General features: G+C 39.6%; 1 pseudogene; it reads right to left on the bottom strand.

Annotated features, from left to right (window-relative positions):
- Positions 1-1,429: 1,429 nt before the first annotated feature.
- LOC148024950 (peptidyl-prolyl cis-trans isomerase 2-like) lies at positions 1,430-8,569 on the bottom strand (annotated as a pseudogene).
- Positions 8,570-8,836: the final 267 nt, after the last annotated feature.

Consider the following 8,836-nt stretch of genomic DNA (forward strand, 5'->3'; position numbering starts at 1 on the left):
AAAAGAGACTTACATTCTCACTATCACTATCACTTGTAATAATCAAGTCATCCACATAGATGACTATGACAACCAAATATGCATCATCCTTTCTCACATAAAGTGAGTGATTTGCATCTGAAACATAAAAGCCAATGTTGACAAGATACTTTATGATCTTGTTAGACCATGCTCTAGGTGCTTATTTCAGCCCATAGAGTGCTTTCTTTAATGTGTGCACATATGTGGGATATTCCAAATCCTCATAACTTACCATTTACTCCATATACACCTCTTCTTATAAATCACCACACAAGAAGGCATTCTTCACATCCATTTGTTGTAAACTCCACCTTTCCATTGTTGCCAAAGCAATCACATATCTGATAATTGCTATCCTAGTAAATTGGACTAAATGTCTCTTCATAATCTATGCCATATGAAGGGAGTGAGCCCTAAAGTGGAAGCATGGAGTAGGAGCAAGAGCTATGGTGTATGTGTGTGTGTGAGAGAGAGAGAGAATGTGGAAACTCCAATAGTCATAGTGTGTAACTAGCATTCCCTTTATTTAAATATCACTGAAAGAATAAAGAATGAAGTGATAGTGAGAGCGACTACCACCTACAGTGTACATGTGTGCGGATATGTAGGTACTATCAATGTAACTAATACACGGGTGGCTAGGTATGGGCGCCTTTACCCCCTACAACCTCCCACTTAAAGGAAAATGTTCCTCTAGTGAGGAAAGAATATGAAAAAAGTGACAAAGTACAAATGTACATGAGTACAATAGGATGAAAAAAGATGTCATCTCATTCAATGCCCATTAACTTCTTAAGGAAGGCAAAATGCTCTATTGAGAGACTTTTAGTGAGTAGATTTGTAGGATTTTAGTTAGTTGAGATCTTGACAAGGTCAACTGATCTATCCTCAACGATCTCTTTGATGAAGTGGTAATGCACCTCAATGTGTTTTGTCTTCGCATGGAATACATGATTCTTGGCCAATTGAATAGCACTTATAGAATTCAAATGCAGTGTAGGAACCACATCAGTAATGTCAAGATCTACCACTATATGACCTAACCAAAGAGCCTCCTTGCAAGCCTTAGTGGCTACAACATACTTTGCCTCTGTAGTAGAGAGGGTTGTGCATTTTTACACCTTGGATATCCAAGAAATAACACCTCTACCAAAAGTGAAAACATAGCCAAAGGTGGACTTTCTACTGTCTGCACGTCGTCTTGCATAATTAGAGTCAATGTATCCCACAACTTCGATATCCTGGCTACCATAACATATGTAGATAGCTATTGTGTCTTTCAGGTACCTCACGATACCTTTGACAGCATCCCAATGCCATCTGCCAAGTGGAGCCATATAGCGTACTACAACTCCTATTGTAAATCTAATGTCAGGATGAGTGGCTATCATGGCATACATCAAACTGCCTATTGTGGATGCATAAGAGATCTTGGCCATCTCGACCTTTTTCTCATCACCCTAGACTATAGACAATCAGCTTAACTAACCTTCACATGAGAAGATAAAGGACAGCCAATAGGCTTAACATCCTGCAGATGAAACCGCTCAAGGACCTTCTGAATGCACTCCTTATATGACAAGTAAAGGAGCCTCATAGACTGATCACGTGTAATGCGCATCCCAAGAATATGTGAGACCTATCCCATGTCCTTCATCTCAAAGCTTTTCTTAAGTTGATCTTTCAAGGCATACAACTCATCATACGCACTCCTAGCAAATCAATATATCATCCATGTCGAGGATCAAAATCATAAGGCTACCATCATGGGTCTTTTGTGTGTATAAATATGGATCCATATTACTATGGAAATATCCCTATGAGTGCATAAAGGCATCAAACTTATGGCACCATTCCCTAAGTCCTTGCTTAAGGCCATAAAGGCTCTTCCTCAATCTGCACAGTAGATGGTCTCTTCTAGGTTTTGCAAAGCCCTTAGGTTGCTCCATGTAAATCTCATCATGCAAGTCCCCATGAAGAAAAGCCATCTTGATATCCATTTGATAAAGATCCAAGTCAAGCTGCGTAACCAAGGCCAGTACCAACTATGAGGTAGTCATCTTCACAACAGGAGAAAAGACTTCATCAAAGTCCACACCATGTTCTTGCTTGAAGCCCTTAGTAACCAATTTGGCCTTGTATCCTGGTTTGGGATGTCTAGGGTTACTTTTCAACTTGTACACCCATTTGCATGGCAAGGCACGCTTGCCACTAGGCAAAGAAACCAAATCCCACGTATGATTTTTCTGTAGTGAGTCATACTCTAACTACATGGCTCTCTCCCAAGAGTGATTATCACCTCTACACATGGCCTCATCATAAGTAAGAGGCTCACCAGCATCTACCACCATAACATAATCCATAGAGGACTCAAACTGCACATGTTGTTGTGTATCTCTAGTCAACTGCCTTGGCTATGAGGCCTGTACATCCTGTGGAGCATTAGGGACCTAGGCCATGGGGGAAGCTACTGCTATAGGCTACCTAGCTGGCTATATAGTAGTAGGAGGCTCCTCCTGAAATATCACCATGCGTACCTCAACGACAAGCTTAGGCTGCTTATGTATTTTCTCCTCATGGAAAACATCATGGTTGCGATTAAGTTTTCAAAGTTTTATTAAAGCCCTTTGTCAAGTTTGATGTCAATGCATTGGCTTGGTATTGTCATAAATACTCTTACTTTTCCTTACTAACACAAGTGCGCAGTATTAGAAAAAACTTTCAAGGGAAGCCCCTTTGATTTTTATCACCTTGTTTTCCTAATAAAAAATATATCTTATCATAGGTGAAACTAGCTATAATGTGCATACAAATTGGTAGGTGGGCTATCAAGTTAATGAAAAACAAGTGTTTCTTAGGAGGTGTCATCTAATACTTACCACCATGGAGGGTGGTGACTTTTAATAAGCAAGTAGTGAGAGCATCAACAACAAATAAACTGACATTAAGGTCTTACACTAATGTAGAGGGACTTGTGTGGCACTTGTGCCCTATTATCGAGACTTCTTCTTGCTCATATCTAAAGCATCACCCAATTGATCCCCATCATGTACATGTGCCTTTAAGTAATATAGATATGGAAGAAATATATAACAAAATGATCCTAGAGGTTAGATATTTATACTGTATATTATCTTTATTGTAGGCTTTGGAGGCCCCAAACCGCCAAAGGGCCTCCCAAGCCTACAACAATCCCCAAACCTTTCCATTTCAAATTAAAGTCCTTTTAAATTGAAGTTCTCTACTGACAAGTTCTCTCTCTCTCTCTCTTTCTTTGTGTGTGTGTGTGTGTGTGTGTGTGTGTGTGTGTGTGTGTGTGTGTGTGTGTGTTTTTGTGTGAAGCTATTGGCCACAATGGAGTGTTGTCCTCTCTCACACTTTAGAATCAAGTAGGCAATGGGTATAGGTGTCATGCTCCCCCCTCTCTCTCTCTTAGCACAACGTAAGTCCTAAGGTGCACCAACCTTCTGCAGTCATAGTACATGCATCATAAGTGAGGGAGCATAGAGGCCACACGTATGCTATAGACATAGCATGAGGCTCCAAAGACATGCATGTCGTGTTAGTGTACACACACACACACACACACACACTCTCTCTCTCTCTCTCTCTCTCTCTCTCTCTCTCTCTCTCTCTCTCTCTCTCTCTCTCTCTCTCTCTCTCTCTCTCTCAACATAGAGGCAGTATGGTTGGCTAGTGACTTGCAATAGCGGCTGCTACCAATGGGTGATAGTAGTGGTAGCCAAGATAGGAGGCAAGACGATAGTATGCAGGGGTAATAGAAGGCAAAATTGGAGGTGGGTGGCCGATGGGAGTCAACACCTGCACATGGTATAGGTGGTGAGAGGTAACACAATATTGTTGGGGGTAAAGGCGCCTATGCATACACTGCCATGTATTTACTTCACACACCGTGACCGCCTACCTGTAAACTATAGGTAGCGAGTGCCCATCATTATTACTTTATTCTTTATTTTTTCAATGACTGTTGAATAAGGGAAGGCCAGTTACACATTGTGACCGTTGGAATTCCCGCATACAATGTCTCTCTCTCTCTCTTGCTCTCTTACTCTATCCACCATAGCTCTTTCTTTGCTCTTGCTTTTGCTTGTATGCTTCCACTCACGATCTGCCTTTCAACTAGTATCAGAGCCAACCATTTGAGGAGCATCTTCATCCTTTGCTTCAGCTCGGATTCAAAGCTTCAACTCAAGGTTTCGTGGTAGCCATTGTTTCTTCCTCCTAAGGTATACATTAAGTATTTCCTTCTTCCAGCTTGTTTTAGCTTGCTCTCAACTTGTCAAGAAGCTTCCCAGGGCTTAGTTGAGCCTTATTGAGTGTTTATTGAGTTGAGAGGCAGCCATTCTATCCATTTTGAGTGGATACAAAACATGCTGTAGACATTGTGGATAACTATGGTAGCTTGACAGTATTGTCGTATTTTTGTCATAACTTTTGCATATATATTATCAAATTCAAGCATCCTATATGGCTAAAAATAAAGAGCGCAATGAGAGCTACAAATTTGAGCACCCATAGAGTTAATTTTATGTTTTTTTAAATTTTCTATTTTACACAAAATAGAATCATTCTAGTTTGGACAATAAATAGTAAATTCCATAATGCATGTTTGATGCTTCGGAGATGCTATTTTCTCTAATATTATAGTTATGATTTTGGGATGCTATTTGGATTGTTTAGAGCTTAATTAGCTCAGTTTTGAAGAGGTTTATTGCTGTCATAACAATTTGGATAGCAAGCATATAATAGTGAGCTTCATGCTTTGAATGCCTATTATGTCTACATGGTATTTCAGGTATGCTACATGTCTATAGTGATGTCCAACATTCATGCATGTTCTTGGATATGGTTATGACATACTTTGGAACTTGGATTTGAGCTACATTTGATATACTTGGGCTTTGGTAAGTTGCTTTGAGTTTTTATGCCTACTTGTAGGTATTGAAGCTTCATTTAACACTTATGCTCTTGGAACTATTTGTGATGTGCATGGACTTTGTATTTTGGATTTTCTTGTAGCGAGAGATGCTTGTATTTACTTGGCAGAGATTGGTTCTTTGAGATAGTGTGACTCTTGGTTCATGTATATGCTCTCTTGTATATGCTTATGGGATGTATGGCTTACTGACATAGTCTTTAGTATTGATGGTCTATACTTAGTCATTATTAGTTGCATTCTTTGTATCTCTATTGCTACTCGAATATCCCTAGTAGTGGAAGCTTATTTTCTTCACTATTTACCCATTGTTGGATTGACATATAAAGTTGTCTTTATTTTAGCATTATTGTAATTATAATTATTAACATTGTCTTAGATAGCAAACATTGTACTTTGGTGGTCTATTACTTGTAGTTGGTGGAGAACTCTATACTTTGGTCTCCCCTCCCATTTTGCCTTTATTTTGGTTGAGTTTTGGGGGCTGATTTGCAATCATTTATTGTTGTCCATTCTCTTGGATTTTACGTTGGTATATTGTGATTATGATTGGTTCTTCAAATGATAGTGCTAGTTTCAATATTGAAAAGCTTGATGGCACAAACTTCACCCATTAAAAGATGTAGATATGGTAGGTATTGGTTCTAAAGAATCAAGTTAGGCCTTTGAAAACGGAGTGTAAAGCCCGAAGGCATTGATTAGGATACTTGGGATGACTTGGATGAGCTATGTAAATCCACTCTTATATTATCATTATCTAAACATGTTTATTTCAATGTTGTGGCACTTGAGGATAATGCTTGGTAGTTATGGGAAAAGATATGTAATCTTTATGATGAGAAAAGTTCTACTTCACGAATGTATTGGTCGAAACAAATCATGGACCTTTGCATGAAGGAAGGGACTATGTATTTACACATTTGAATGAGTTTCACTCGATTTTCAACTAGTTGACTTTATAGGGCATTAAGTTTAAGGATAATCTTCCTCCCTTGTTCTTGCTTGTGACACTTCCTTAGTAATAGGACACTTTCTATACTGCCATGTGTGCTAATATGCCTAATAATAGTTTGAAACTCCAAGATGTTGAGGGTGGCGTCTTGAGAGAGGAGATAAAAATAAAGAATGTGAATGCAGACTATACTTCTCATGCATTGATTGCTAGGGGTAGACATGATGATAATAGCAATAATGACTATCATGGTAGAGACTCATAGAGGTCACAGTCTCACAGGTAGTCTCATAGAAAGTTCTCTAGTTGTAAGGCCTCTCTTATATGTCATTATTGTGGGAAGCAGGGTCATATTAGGCCATAGTGCCATAATACGTGCGATGATAAGTGCAAGGAGAAAGGCAAAGAAAAGTGCAAGATAAGTTTGATGATTATAGTATTGTTCTTAGTAAGTTTAGTATGGAAATTGAGGAGATAAATGACTTGGAGTCTAAGTTTGATGATGATTACATCTTGCCAGCTTATTCTCTTGATGCTAGTTAGTTAGTTGATGCCTCATCCACTTTTTCTTAGTGTTGGCTCCTTGATTCAAGGGACTTCTTTTCATGTTACTTTGCATAAGAATTGGTTTAATTCCTATAATAGCATGACAAGTTTTGTGCGATTAGAAAATGACTTGGCATTGGTGATGTTAGACTACAGTTTTTTGCATGCAACACTTTTTGTTTTGCATGATGTATGCCATATTCCAGCTTTAATCAAAAGCCTACTCTTTGCTAGATAATTGGATGATGCATGATATCATGTATCTTTTGGTGATTCATTGTGAAAGATTTCTTGTAGGAATCTTGTCTTTGCTTGAGGTGCCAAGGCTAGCAATGTCTATCCCTTGCTTGTATCTTGATCTATTGATCATGTTTTAGCTGTCATTGATATACCACATGTATATTTATGGCATTATCACCTTGGGAACATGCCCTTAAAAGGAATGAAAATGCTTTCTCATTTGTGGTATCTTTCATCCCTTAACTACAAATGTTTTGATTCATATGTGATCATTGTCTTTATGGCATGCAGACATGCAGTTCTCATAAGAAGTGTAGCACTATGTGCATGGATGAGCCTCTGGCTCTTGTTCATTTTGATGTGTATTGCCCCATGCCCTGTCATGTTGAGAAACACGGATCTAGAGCTAGTTAGCTATGGTGGATGCAAGTCAAACACACAATACATTATCAAAACAAGGGATTGTAACTCAACTGAATTAAGTTCCAAGATAGATTAGCTTGGACTCATAAAGACAGTCTTGAGTGACTCAAACTGATAGTACCATTTTTTGAAATAAGAGCCAAGTACATGCTTATATAGCTTTTGGGTTATTCCACTCTCCTCATTGTGCTTATGGGATTCTGTCATCTCTTCCTAGAGCATACATCATATGTCTATTTTCCAACCTCTTTTGGGCACATATATTAAGCATCATTTGCTATTCTCAACACTCCCCCTCAAATGATGAGTCTCTACCCTTGCTAGCTTTTGCCCCCTCTGCATGTGAACATGGACCAAGAGACTAGCTCTTTGGCAGCCTAGTCAAGTTAAGGCTTGAAACTTTACATCTTGGTAAGGGTTTTTACATCCACTATGGGAAACAAGATCCACCACGAGGAATAAAGATCCACTATAGGAGTTTTTTTTTTGGTTGTCAGCGAAAAGTATCTTCTTCATCTTCTTTGTGCTTCTTTGGCACCCTTCGATGATGTCTTCAATCTTCTTGTTCTTCATAATCTTCTTGGTCTTGTTTTCTTCATGCTCTTCATCTTTGACTTGTGTTCTAGTCTTCTTTGTGAGGTTCTTTTTCTCAATGAGTTTGAGATGGATACAAATAGGTATATTGCTATAGGTTGTCATTACATAGATCTTGGAATACATAGGATTTTATGGGCATTGAACATTTGCACATGGTGCAAACAAATCATTAAGTTTCCACAAAGAGTGCAGCTCCCTCTATGTAGTTGCCTCAGCTTACCAAGAGTAAAGTCCTAAATAGGGCTCAGAATACTAGGCAATACCCAACACCGACCTTAACCAGGGACATAAAAGACAAGCTACATCCGGCCAAAGTCTTCAACAACCACAAGCCGACAACCACAGGCTGGCTGGTCCTTCCGTTTGGGGGCCCAACACCTTCAATCTTCTGCATAAAATCCATGCCTTGAACCACTTTTCCAAAGACAACATGCTTTCCATCAAGCCATGGAGTTGGCATTGTGCACATAAAGAACTGTGACCCATTGGTGTTAGGGCCTACATTGGCCATGGATAGAACACCATGGCCAGTGTGCTTTCTTGAGAAGTTCTCATCGGCAAAACTTGGTCCCATGGATTGACTCTCCACCTGTCCCATCACCCTTGGTGAAATCACCCCCCTATTACATGAAGTTGGGGATCACCCTGTGAAACTTAGATCCCTTGAAATGTAATGGCTTGCATGACTTCCCCACCCCCTTCTCTCCTGTGCAGAGAGCACACAAATTCTCAGTCGTCTTGGGAATGGTGTCAGCAAAGATCTCCACCATCTCAACAAGGCCCTCGAGCTTCCTGCCAATGTTGATGTCAAAGAAAACCCTTGGGCTACTCATCCTGGACGCAGGTCGGGCGCGGGCGGATGTAGACGATGGCACAAAAGGCAGCTCCCTCCTACCACATTCAAGCACTTCTTCAATTACTTTAGAGAAGCAAGGATCGAATCATTGCCAAGCTTTAGAGCTTCAAGATCTATCACTTCTTCTCCATCTCTTTCTATTACAGCTTATAGTTCAAAGTCAACGTTTTGGAAAAAACAGACCAAACGAACAGTAGCAGTTGATTCCGATCTTCTTCTTGAGGTTGGGATGCACCCTAATGAG

Source organism: Lygodium microphyllum, chromosome 15, assembly GCF_053477565.2.
Source record: "Lygodium microphyllum isolate KBCC chromosome 15, Lygodium_microphyllum_v1.1.10, whole genome shotgun sequence".
Lineage (NCBI taxonomy): Eukaryota > Viridiplantae > Streptophyta > Polypodiopsida > Schizaeales > Lygodiaceae > Lygodium > Lygodium microphyllum.